Raw genomic sequence first — 12,190 nt, forward strand, 5'->3', positions numbered from 1 at the left:
ACTATACAGCAACTAAGAATAGCAAAATGGAGAAAGCAGAGGGGTGGAAAAGTGCAATCCATTATTTATCACTGACAGATACTCGTTCATAGGGACCCACCCAAAATATATCTGCACCCAGTGATCAAAAGCCACAGACATGAACACATGATGACAAACTGCCTCTGACAGAGCCAAGAGCAGTGGGTTCAAATGACACGACAGAGACCTCAAACTAGGAAATACCACAGCGATAACATATGTATGCTGTACCTCTGGTATGCATGATTAAGGTAGCGATCAGCTTTGAGAGGTCTAGTGTTTTTAGTTTCAGGCCAAATTTCATCCCAACTTGGCAAGAGAGGAAACCCCACCACAGTTCAGGTCAGAGAATGTGTGTTCATTCAGCCAAACTGGTTGTACCTCAGCAAACATTAACATCTGTGATGGCGACAGGAGTTCAGGTATTTTACAGCAGGCAGTTCTCTACAGCAGTACACAGTGTAATCATGTTGATGCTCATGAATTCATTAAAGAATTTTGTTTTACTTGTACTCTTACTGGTAAGACTTATACCAATGCATGTTTTCTCCAATAAAGTGTATTACTCCACTCAGTAGTAGGAGGTTGTGACAACTAGCTGGCAGGGGCACAAACAACGTGTAATCAAACTTGCACTGCTAAAGAGAGCGGCGTTTCATTAGATTCATGAGTGTTGAAGAGCCAGAATCCCAACATGTAGCATCTAAGATTGGCTACTACTGATGCTTATACAAACTCACATGGTCCTCGAGAAAAACAACATAAAACACTAAAATCGAAGACTAGAAGCTGTTTAGCAGCTCAAATGCAGCACAGGATGGTAGGAAGTAAGCTAGTCTAAGTTGCAGACCTGTAGCCATTTCTGTGCTGTGCAGTTTAATACTGGCCACAAGTTTTAGAACAGCTCAATTCTTCCAGTATTTATCAGTGTAATTCATCAGCTGAACACACTTGTGGCATTACTACAGCTGAAATCAAACATTTCCCACAGACGTGTTGCACCTGCAGGCTGCTTTTCTCTGGACACCGTGCTACCGGTGGCTTTATTTACTTCCACTGCTGCAGAAAAGGATGTTCACCTGTTAGTGGATCACTGAAAAAGGCCTTGTTTATGACTTTACACTCATTTTAGTTTTACCTCTGGCAGTTTACTTCTTGGCGTTGTACCATTTATGGTTATTGACTTGAGCTGCTTACATATCAGTGAAAACTGGAGAAATGGGGGTGTTCTAAAACTTTGGGCCAGTAGTGTACATCTTATCTATGCTGTGCTTTAAGGTGGGTTTCCACTTATTTGTTACGCTGTTGTTTATAAGACTTCAAAATAAAAATAAAGGTACAAACTTGGTGTTGCAATACAAGAGATTTCTGATATAGCTGTCAGTCATGAACACCCTAGCAAATATGGTAACATTCTATAACAGCATCTCTAAAGGACAACTAAAGGTCAATATAGGTTTGTGTAACTGTGTGTACAAAGTCAAGGACTGGTGTAGTGAAGCTTAAGGTCCTGACAAACCACAGCTTGATGAGGTTTCCTTGACAACAGTACAGTACAAGAAGCTCAGTCGCCATGGAAATGGAGCTTGACTTGAAGAACTTGCATCAGACACGATGTGCTCAGCCATTCTAGTCAAATGTATTTTATTCTCTGTGTGTACCTTGAATTGTTCCAGTGTCAAACAAACTATGTGACGCCTGTTTGGTGGGATTCTCTGATCAAATTATACTTTATTAGAGTGAACACACACACACACACACACAGGCTCAGAACACACCCTCCTGGGCACTGCACCCACCCAAATATCTCTGGTCAGACAAGCAGACTCTCATATTCCTGTGTCCTCTGTTACCTGTACCATGCTACAATGACCAACTATTATGAACCAATAAAATAACAGGGACATAAACAAAGCTCGCAAGTAAACCTATTCTTCAAATAACTGTAAATAAAACATGATCAGATCCACTGGCTGCTCCTTGTTGATGCCGTGTAGCCTTCATGTGTAAAGCCACTGACACAAACACCAGATCACACAGCTGAGTGTGAAGGAAGACGGAGGAGATTTAAAGGATGAGGGGGGAGGAGGCAACAGGTCAAATGACCACAGGGAGGACAAACCTACCTAGACCCACTTTTTACTAGGGATGAAGGGTTTTACCACCATTAGGCTACAAAACAGCCTTTATATAATGTCAGTCTCAGTTCCCAAGTTTTTATACCACCCTTATTATTAAAGAACTACGACATGAGAAAATATAGTGGTGTAAAAGTATTAACAATATGTTAACAATATGATGATATAGTTGGTGGTGAGTGACATTTACCCTGAAGTTTCTAGCTTAAAACTACAATCATCTTCCACAGTGGAACTGACTTTGAGTTGTGAATTTTGCCAGTTGCAGGAATGTTGTAGAAATAATTAATGAAAAATTAATGAATACATAAATAAAAACATTTTAAGAAACCACTATATTCCGGCAGCTTGGGCACTGTAAAATTACCATCTCCTAAAAAAATATATAGTAATTTCCCATTATTTAAATACTGTTCTTTTAATTTTAAATGAAATCTTGGGTATTTAAAAGTTTTTTTCATGTTAAAAAAAAGACACTAATCCTTAATGCTCAGGGATTTTCCTTTATAAAATTATAAAACTGATAATTTTACAACATTATACTTGTAATTTTAAAGTATATAAAGTAATATTAGTGAGTATTCGCTGTAATTTCACAAAAGTCAGATCTTCATTAGACATGCAAAACTTGCAGCTGTCGAAGTCATTTTATACCAAAGAGGTACGAAGACACCGCGGAGGACGACCTCCAGCAGCACTGGTAAGTACTCACTGCACGGGGATAGACACTGACTTCTATACTAACCTTCATCATAGTTTGAGTAGTTTTGTTTTTTTAATTCTGAAAAATATCAACCTAGACATAATTTAATTTATCTAATTTCTGCAGTGGTTATTTGCCTGCTACTGGTTATTAGACGCCAACTAGTTAAAACTGTTCACTGTCACGATGGTGGAAGTTTTTCCCTCACCAATACCAAACTAAATAAAATGATAAATGATGCAATATTACAACTAAAACTAAAGTTTGGCCGTCTTGTCTTTAGTATATTCACTAACTGAACTTGTTAATAAATTAACTCTTTGCTATCAGCAGCACAAAAATTGAGAGTCTATGGCCTCTACAGTCCCACAAATTGTTTTATACTATAGACACAAAAATGAATTTTGCAACATCATGTCTTGTCAGTGATGACACTAAATGCCGATTTATAATTTCCTTCTCAGAGAAGGCTAAGTGAGTAACCACCTGACTGTCTGCAGTAAATGAGTGTAAATTTGGATACAGTTCTAAACATCCAACTTGAGCAGGGAATCGAGCCACCAACCTTCTGTTTAGGAGACGACCCGCTCTACCTCCTGAGCCACAGTCGCCCCCAAAATACTGATCAGATTAATCCCAAATTCTACAAACATTCTGAGGGAGTGATACTATAGTTTGGTGCACTAAACACCAAGGACTATATACAGTCTGTCACCACTGGCCGACCGAGCACGCCCATTTGGTCAAACCTGAACCAAGGTGACCTCTGACCTGCTAGTCCACTGGGCCTGTCCAGAGGCTGCCCCAAAACAGGAAACACATGGTTGAATTTTTTTTGTTGTATAGGCTTCAACTGAAATGAATGGAAGGTGGTGTGAATATACACGCTGGAGGGCGGAACTGTAACACCAGGGCGCCTCAGTGCTTTAGATGTACATGGGCTCTGGCATCAAAAATTACAACTAACGTCAAAAATCTCATGTCGCCTAAAGCAGCTGCTCGGGCCGCCCTGATTTTTGAAACACTTACTGGCTCTCCGCCTCCCACCACCTGTTGAGTTTCCACAGGAACATTTTGGTCACAGCAGTTTAAGGATTCAGAGATTTCAAGGCTTGTGATTCAGTAAATGTTCATGGAGAAAAACAGGCTGACCGTAACTTCTTGATTGTATCGGAAATGGGCAGAGGTGGAAAGGACCTAAGTACATTTACTCATGTACTGTACTTATGTACAGTGTTGAGGTCCTTGTAATTTATTTCACTGTTGTGCTCCACAACAACTTACAGGGAAAGGTTGTTTTTTGACTTTTGAATCCACTACCCTCTGCACCTAAAACTGCACCTTGACCAGCTGCAACATTAGTGATGTTTGCACATTAATGCATCAATAATTACGCAGTAATATGATAGATATCATTCTGAAATGGGCCTTTCTGTTAACTAATACTAAGTATGCTTACTTTTATTTAGTATATTTAGCTGGCAACACCTCTGAACTTTAAGTGCTGGATGTAAGGCTTTTACATGTAACTAAGTATTTCTAAAATTTGGTAATGAGTCTAAAAAAAAAAAGGAAAATACTTTTGTAGATAAATGCAGTAAAACCATGATTCACTGCATGAGCGCTTGTACAGTAACTCGGCTGTCAAGCAGCAGAGGAGTCACTGTGTGTTTTATAAGTCAAAGACCATTACATGGGTTCCGATTTCACAGTGACAAAGGTTACTTACTCATAAATGCTCCACAATGATTTACACTCTGCTTCTGTGCCAAGGTGTTTGCTCATACTGGAGGAAAAATAAATACTCTCCTAAGTCATTTCTTTTAGTTTTACTGGCTTTTTCCTTGGGCACAGGTCTAGTTTTTCTGTAACAGTAGCAGGGTTAGATACGTTTTTTTATTCCCCATCTGCCACAGGCAGCTCAGAGTATCTCTCACCATCCACAGGTCATCTGCTCCCAACTTACTGACCAAGTGTAACATTCCAAATCAGCCCTCAGCTTAATTTTAGCTTCACAAGTCAGCTACTTGAAGTCGTATGAATCCTCCTCGGCTTGGGTTGCTCCTTGAGACTATGTCAAAGCACCATTTTGAGGCCCAGACAACAACTTAGTTGCACCAGTTTTGCTCCAAAATAGAAGCTTGACTTGAACTAAAACAGTGCCCGTTTGCTACGGCTGCAGGAAGCTGATACAAATATTCACAAAGAAGCAACAGGTGGGATGTTTTTTCAAGACACACAATCTCAGCAACTGGCACTGTAACAAAATCAGCAAGAAAGTCACATATACATTACTGGTGCCACCTGACTTGAAAATATAATTTGATCCAGTGACAGAATTAAAAAGGTCAGGCACTAATGAGGCTTTACTGGTGGTGATGTGCAGGCAGAGGGCAAACATAACCCTCCTTCCCAGTTTCTGAACTAGAGCCCCCTGAAACAACATCCCCTGCAACGAATGAACTGCACAGCAATGAACGGTCATTGGACGGTTTAACCCCTCCACATACCACACCGGTAGCTTCATATGAGTGGTACTATTCCAGCTGACGCTGTGCAGAAGCCTCCCACAAAGCGACACAGGTTGAAAGTTTCAGCCTGACAATCCAGTTGAGCATTTATCCTCCAAACGTCTGCACAGAAACACGTTATTTCTGGCCATTAATCCACCACCATTCATCCTGCAGCTCTGCCCTGTTCCACAAACCCAGAACCTCACAATCATACAAGAGGCTCTAGTTTAGGGAACCCCCCCCCCCAGCAGGCAACCCTGAGGGAAAGATTTAAGCACGGATCCCCCAACATGCTGGTAGGGTCCCCTCAAAAACACACAGAGAGCGGGAGAGACACGAAGAAGCTCCTTCACACCTACCTTCACAGAAGCACAGTGCTGAAGCCCCTCGGCGAGGCAGAGCCTGCAGCTCGAAACCAGAGAAAGTTGTTTCTCTTTTTTTTCCTCCCCCTCCTCCTCTCTCTCTCTCTCTCTTTCTCTCACTCCCCTGTCTCTCTTGTGTCAGGCGTCAGGGCTGCTATGCTGAGACAGGCAAACTGATGGCACTTTGAAAAGTCAGCATTTTATTATTTTGGCTGCAAGAGAGAGAAGAGGGGAGGGTAGAGAGTTATGTGGAGAGGGGGGAGAGAGAAGCGGGGCATAAACTCATGCTCATCAGCCATTCAGAAAAAACAGTGTGAAGCCAGTAGAAAGAGAAGGGCTGACATCTAGTGGTCTGAGATAAGCTGTACGTTGGAAATCACCCTCAGTCCCTCTGCACCTGTGTTGCTTCATCTGAGAAGGATTTAACCCAATTTCTTTTTACTATATCAAACTGTATCCATGATTATATACCTTTACATAAAGCACTGTATGATGCATTTTGTTTGTGTTGTTCTTATGTATTAATATAAGTTTCAGCTTCTTTTACAATGCTGAGCAAGCTTCTTCACATTGGGACTGCACCATTAATGAACAAAACAATGCTACTGTGTGTTGCATCCAGTGATATCCAGCGGCCATGTCCTCTATTGAGGTTTGCATAACCAGAGTATATTTATATTAACAAGGTGTTCAGAAATGTTTAATGTGGAGCTTTCGGCTCAGAGTGACAAATCAGTAGCTCTTTAAGCTCATTGTTTTAGTTTTAATGCAACTCTCCATGCTTAGCCTGTTTCCAGCTGCAGCAGGAAGCTTCTTTCTGTAAGGAACCTCTGACAGACCCTCTGTACACTCTGTCCAGCACCAAATCACAAACATTAAATGTCAGCAGGTAACTGGTGGACACAGCAAACCATCTAGCAGCCTTCTCATGTGTCAGTGGAGACCACAGCAGAGCTTAAAGGAGAGTGAATACTGGACTTACCTTGGTTGGGTGGACAAAACAAGACTCCTAATCAGTGCCAGGGTTGTTGTGTGTCTGCTGGGTGTGCAAATTAGAATTGTTTGCTAACTCTAGCCATTTCTCAGGCTGTGTGTTCTTCAGCTTGTTGTGGAGCTCTACTGCCCCCTAAAGCCCAACACAGTCCACCTCTGGTTATTGTGCTCATCAGCCCTGGAGAAAGAAGGAGTCACCCTCACCGCTCAGGTGGCTGAGCACAACGGTTGCAGTGTCTTGAAGTGACTTCCTTGCCATAAAATCCTTTTAAGAATACATGAAACTAAACGACCAAAAAATGCTCAATAGCTTAGCACCATTGATATTTTCCATTAGACTGAAGGATTAAGGATTCATTATTAGCCTGCATTACAACCTGTGATGCTACAGTAGCTGATTGCAGGTTTCTCATGCTCTGATGGTGCAACCTGATGTTTTAATTCACTAGTCTGAAATTAGCTTGTTAGCTTTACACACAACCCCGGTAATGGATTTATGAATAGCTAAATCCTCCCCTTTACATCTGCTTTTGCTTACCACTCTTCTTTACCTCTTCCTTCCTTGTCAAAAGTCTGGTTGATTTCTTTTCAGATCCGCATTCATTCCCAGTAATGTTTTGTGTTGTGGTCTACTTTTGAATGTTCTTTCTGAGTTTCTTCTCCTTTCACAAATCTCTCACCGCTTCCTCTTCCTTGACAACTTCTTTGTCATAGTTTTTCAGCAGTGTTGCTCCATGATCTTACTTCCAAAGATTATTTTTCCTGTCTTGTCATTTAAGTCTTGAATCTTTTGCTCAACTTATTAGTTTGATATTTCCAGTTTCTTCTTGCACCATCTAGTTCTGTTATTCTTCACTTCTTTCTTTCTTTCTTTCTTTATCTATTTACAATAATACCATTGCTTACAGTAATTCCCAGGTCTATAGTTTAAGTACATTCTCCCTGGAGGGAAAATTATTGGCTGCTTTACCAAACTTCTACAGTAATTTCTATCTTTTTTCTCAAAATCAGAACATCTTTTAGTAAGTGCATAGGGAGAGATTTTTAAAGAAAAAAAAACTTTAAATTTCCAAGAAATTGCGTATGAGTGTCAGACCGGCGATAGACTGGCGACCTGTCCGGGGTGGACCCTGCCTCTTGTTAGGATGGGTGCATGTTGTTTTACATTCCTAAACAACATATTTAATTCATCTTCTTCACTTCATAAATGAAGTTCAAATGGCCTCTGAACCCAACTGGACAGTGTCAACACACTAGATGGCAGCAGAGAGACATGAACAATGTAAGTTTGACCTTCTTATGAAATTCCCTGTGCTCTGACTGTACAATGGCCTCCAGTGTTTGGCACTAGGGCTGTAAATGAGCCAAAGGGCTGCATAAGTAAAACGAGACTTGCACTGAGCAATAGTGAGCTCATTTTATGCAAACTTTATGATTAATTCATGTTCTGTGATACTAGATTCTACTGAGCAAAACCATTTTAATTTGTGTTTAGCAAAAAGAGATTAATGTATATTAATGAAAATAATTTGGAGCGGATGTCCTTGAAGGTTTTGGTTTACTTCATAGTTAAAACCTAAACCTGCAAAACGCAAAATGCTTTAATATCTTAGCTGGTGTTTCCCCTAAGCAATGCTAACTGACTGCATTCTGTTCTTTGTGCCATCTTGCAGGGTGCCAACACAACAAACAAAGGTGTGTTTCGTGCTCATTCATTTTCACTGTGTAAACTGCATAATCTATCATCAGTGTGAACTACAGAAACACTCGAGTTCTCACCCAGTTATAAAAGTATTGGTTATGATGTGTTTTATTTATGGATCATTGTTAGAGTGAAAGCCAAAGGACAACATGTTAAAGTGAAAATCATGTTCCACAATGATTTAAGTCCTGTATTTGTTAGGACAGTCTCATCATCTAAAAATAAAACTATTTGCACAGTGCACAAGTGAGATATTACTGTGTGTGGGTATGTGTTTCTATGAGTTCTGTTAAGGTCATAGGGTAAGTCTCCCAGAAATTAATGTAAGTCTATGTAGGGACCTGATAACCAATGAAAACAAGGATGTGTGTGTGTTATTTTTGTGGTTTGTCCCTTTTAATGAATAATTTCCTCCTAAATTTCTTCTAAGGTTGTGAAACTATGACAACATCAACTTCTGTATTTATATGCAGTACCTCACTGGAGCTAAATGATGTTAACAGTGAGTTCAGACATTATATCATGTCACTGTATATTAATTTATTTGTCAACCATATTAGAATCTGTACAAACTTCGAAACCTGGAGCACAATTTTAAACAAACTCATGTAGTTTTGCAGCATGACAAAACATGACACTTTGTACTTTGAGACCTACAATAAAACCTGAAATGGTCTGAACTTTTAGTAGTCAATAAAATCTAAATTGTTTTATATCAGCGGTGTAATCAAAGTGATCTGTGTTGTCTTCTTCCCTCTGCTTTCATTTTTAGTTTGATTCAAAAGTTAATATTAATAATGTTTTTCCCCTCTGGTCAGGTCAACAGAAATGTACCTAGACTCAAACTTTCCAGACCAAACTTTATCCCCAATGAGAAGTTTTTTTAAAACCAAAATGTGTGCATGTAGGCTTGTGTCTGAGTGCCACTGTTGTGCACATGTGCTCTCTGTGGGTGTTTCCAGTTAATGACTTAGTCACCCGGGGGCGGGGGGGTGGTTACAAGTATGTTCCAGAGAAATAGAAAACATGAGAGTGAGAAACAGGCTGACAGATGTTCAGGCATATAACACAGCCCTTCAGCACTCTGGACCAACTACACACACTGTAAGGAAATCAGCCACTGGGCATCTACTAGGCAAACTGAAACCTAAACAAAAACCAAAGTGTAAGAACAGCAATGTGCATTTTACTGGGACATAGAAGCGGTGTCCAGTGAGCCGGCCACCAACGCATAAAAAAATGAAATATTAGTAGCAAGCCTGAGAGATGTTGGTAAAGTGCCTTTGTGTTTTGGTCACACCAACAGAGAAAATGTAAATTTGAATTTTAGAGCTAATAGGGTGAGGTGGGGCGCTCCCACCTTAACAGGAAGTCTGCGGGGCTCTCCCCTCGTATTCAAAATAAATTCTCTTGGGGCGAAAGCAAATCAACAACAAGTACTATGCTTCTTTGCTGTTCTCCTTTTTGTGACAACTGATCACAAATATCCACAGGAGTGTTCTGTTTTCAGCCTTCACACACATCAGCATCGCTTCCTTTCATGCACACCTTCAGACTGGAAACCGGATGTCAGGTACGTATATCTGCTTCCTCATTCTGTGAAATGGAAAATACATACATGGAATTTTTTTTTCTTATTTCCACCAGTAGAGGGAGGTCATGAGATCCAAACCAGCAGACAAGAGGTCTTTGTCTGAAGCCAACACACTGCGTGTGTTGCGTGGGCAGTCTGATTAGAGCAAGAGAACATTGTTCTGTGTTGACTCAAAGCACAAACCCTGTCCTATGGTGACTTCATGCTATGTTTCTGATTTTCCCACTGGTGATGTTTTGATCTTGGTTGGCACCAAACTGAGTGAGTATGAAACAGACCACATGGGAAACATTCCACTGTCTGGCTGCACTGAGTAATATAACCACAAAGCTGACCTGAAACTGTCAGAGCAGTGTTTAGACTGGAGAAGTTGACTTTATCCGGTCCAATGTGCAAAAAGTCCCAATCATCTGTGTGAGGAAGTGCTCTGCTTATTCATCTGCAATAAAGTGCTATAAAATGTGTGGTGATAAATGAAGAGCAGAGGTGATAAGGTGCATTATCAGGGCTAGGTGTGGCCCGAGAACAGGTCTGATAGGTCAAAGGACAGTGTTAGTGACACCTGTACTTGTATGATGATCACAGTGTGAGGTGATATTTATTTTCACTGCTTTCATCACTCTTATTCCAGATGCAGCAGGAAAAGATGTAATAAATCCCGTCAGCGCTACTGGTCCAGCATCAGATGGCAGACAGACACAGCCAGCGACTAGCAATTCATGAAGAATTTAGCAGCTAAAAAAAATCCAGATGTTTCTCTCAGAAGATGGTAGAGACTACAAACAGCTGAAGGGGAGTGGCCAAAAACACAACTCCAAATGAATGATAATGCTGCTCCATAACTCTGGAACATGTAAACAAGCAGCTTTATTTGCATTTGCCATAGAAACCTATGCCAGTGTTGTATTTCTGCTGATCCCAAGTGGCCCCAAGGGTGGATCTTCAAATTACATTTATCAGGTGCACCTGTACATGACTCCAAATAAACAAAACATATAATGCAAAGCCCATGTTTACTAATAAGGTTTCTGCATGAACTTAACCTTTACAATGTGTGGAACTGCTCTGAAGTGGCCAAAATATTAGTGACTGTGAGTTTAAGTAAAAGGAGCAATACCAGACTATAAAAGTAGTTTCAGCAAAAGCCTAATGACAAATTGGAGGTTGAAGTACTCAGTATGCAGAACCCTTTTTAATTAAAGCACAATATCATCAGCTTTTTGCTACAAATGGACTATGACATGCACATAAACACGTCAGCATAATTATCATTATTATCATGGATCTGATGTTTGTTAGTGTGTGGGACTGGCTCTCCCTCACTGCCTAAACATAGACATTCTAACCTAAAAAGCCTTTCTGATTGTCCTTCCTCCACATGTACCGCAACAAATAAGGCAAAAAACTTAAGTCTACATCCCCAGAACAACTTTATGGGTCCACAGGGAAAAAGCCTGTAGCTTCTTTGTTTTTACTAGGAAACTTTCAAAATAAACATTTTCTAAAAAAAAAAAAAAGGGAAAAGTCAGATATTCAGTTTTTTCATTAAATACAATTTATCAGGCTAATTTATAAATAAAGTAATTTTTTAAACATTATTTTAATTAATTAAGATTAAGATTCAGCAGACAGATAAAATGCAGTGGGGTAAAATGGACAGTATCTCACTTTGAAATGTAGTAGGATCAGTAAAGTTGCATGAAATGGAAATACTCTAGTACAGTTCAGAGCAGCACTGGAGTAAGAAATTATTAGAAACCCTTCAAGGGGGAAAAAAGCTGCTCTGGAGGCAGAAGGTTAAAATTCTGCTGTGGTCAAACTCAGCGTCACTGAAAGGTCATGTGTGACCTGCTGCACCTGTGACCGCAACCAGCACACATATCAGTGAAGTCACTTAGAGGTGTGGCAATCAGGAACTTCCTGAATATTTACAGTAAAAGACAGATAAGGGATGAGAAGACAATTTATATTTAGTATCTCCACCCTGCCTCCAGAACCTTCCAGTGGATTCATCAAGTCTCTCGAACTCTACTGAAGCGACAAAACACAGGTCAACACAAATGAGATATAAAGTAGATAAATAAGTAACACAAAATCTAAGGCACTTTAAACAGCACATGCAGCAGTATAATAAAAATATATAAGAATGTAATAAGAGAGTGTA

At 40.1% G+C, this 12,190-nt stretch overlaps 1 protein-coding gene across 1 annotated transcript in view; it reads right to left on the reverse strand.

Annotated features, from left to right (window-relative positions):
* Positions 1 to 6,887, reverse strand: part of tmod4 (tropomodulin 4 (muscle)) — a 16,902-nt gene extending 10,015 nt beyond the window's left edge. Inside the window, exons 1-2 of the mRNA XM_020615504.1 lie at positions 6,720 to 6,887; positions 5,735 to 5,949 (exon numbers count right to left, since the gene is read on the reverse strand). The gene's annotated coding sequence lies outside the window, so the exon portion shown is untranslated. The remainder of the gene's footprint in view (positions 1 to 5,734; positions 5,950 to 6,719) is intronic.
* Between the last annotated feature and the right edge of the window lie 5,303 nt (positions 6,888 to 12,190).

This window comes from Monopterus albus, unplaced genomic scaffold, assembly GCF_001952655.1.
Source record: "Monopterus albus unplaced genomic scaffold, M_albus_1.0 scaffold166.1, whole genome shotgun sequence".
NCBI classification, from domain to species: domain Eukaryota; kingdom Metazoa; phylum Chordata; class Actinopteri; order Synbranchiformes; family Synbranchidae; genus Monopterus; species Monopterus albus.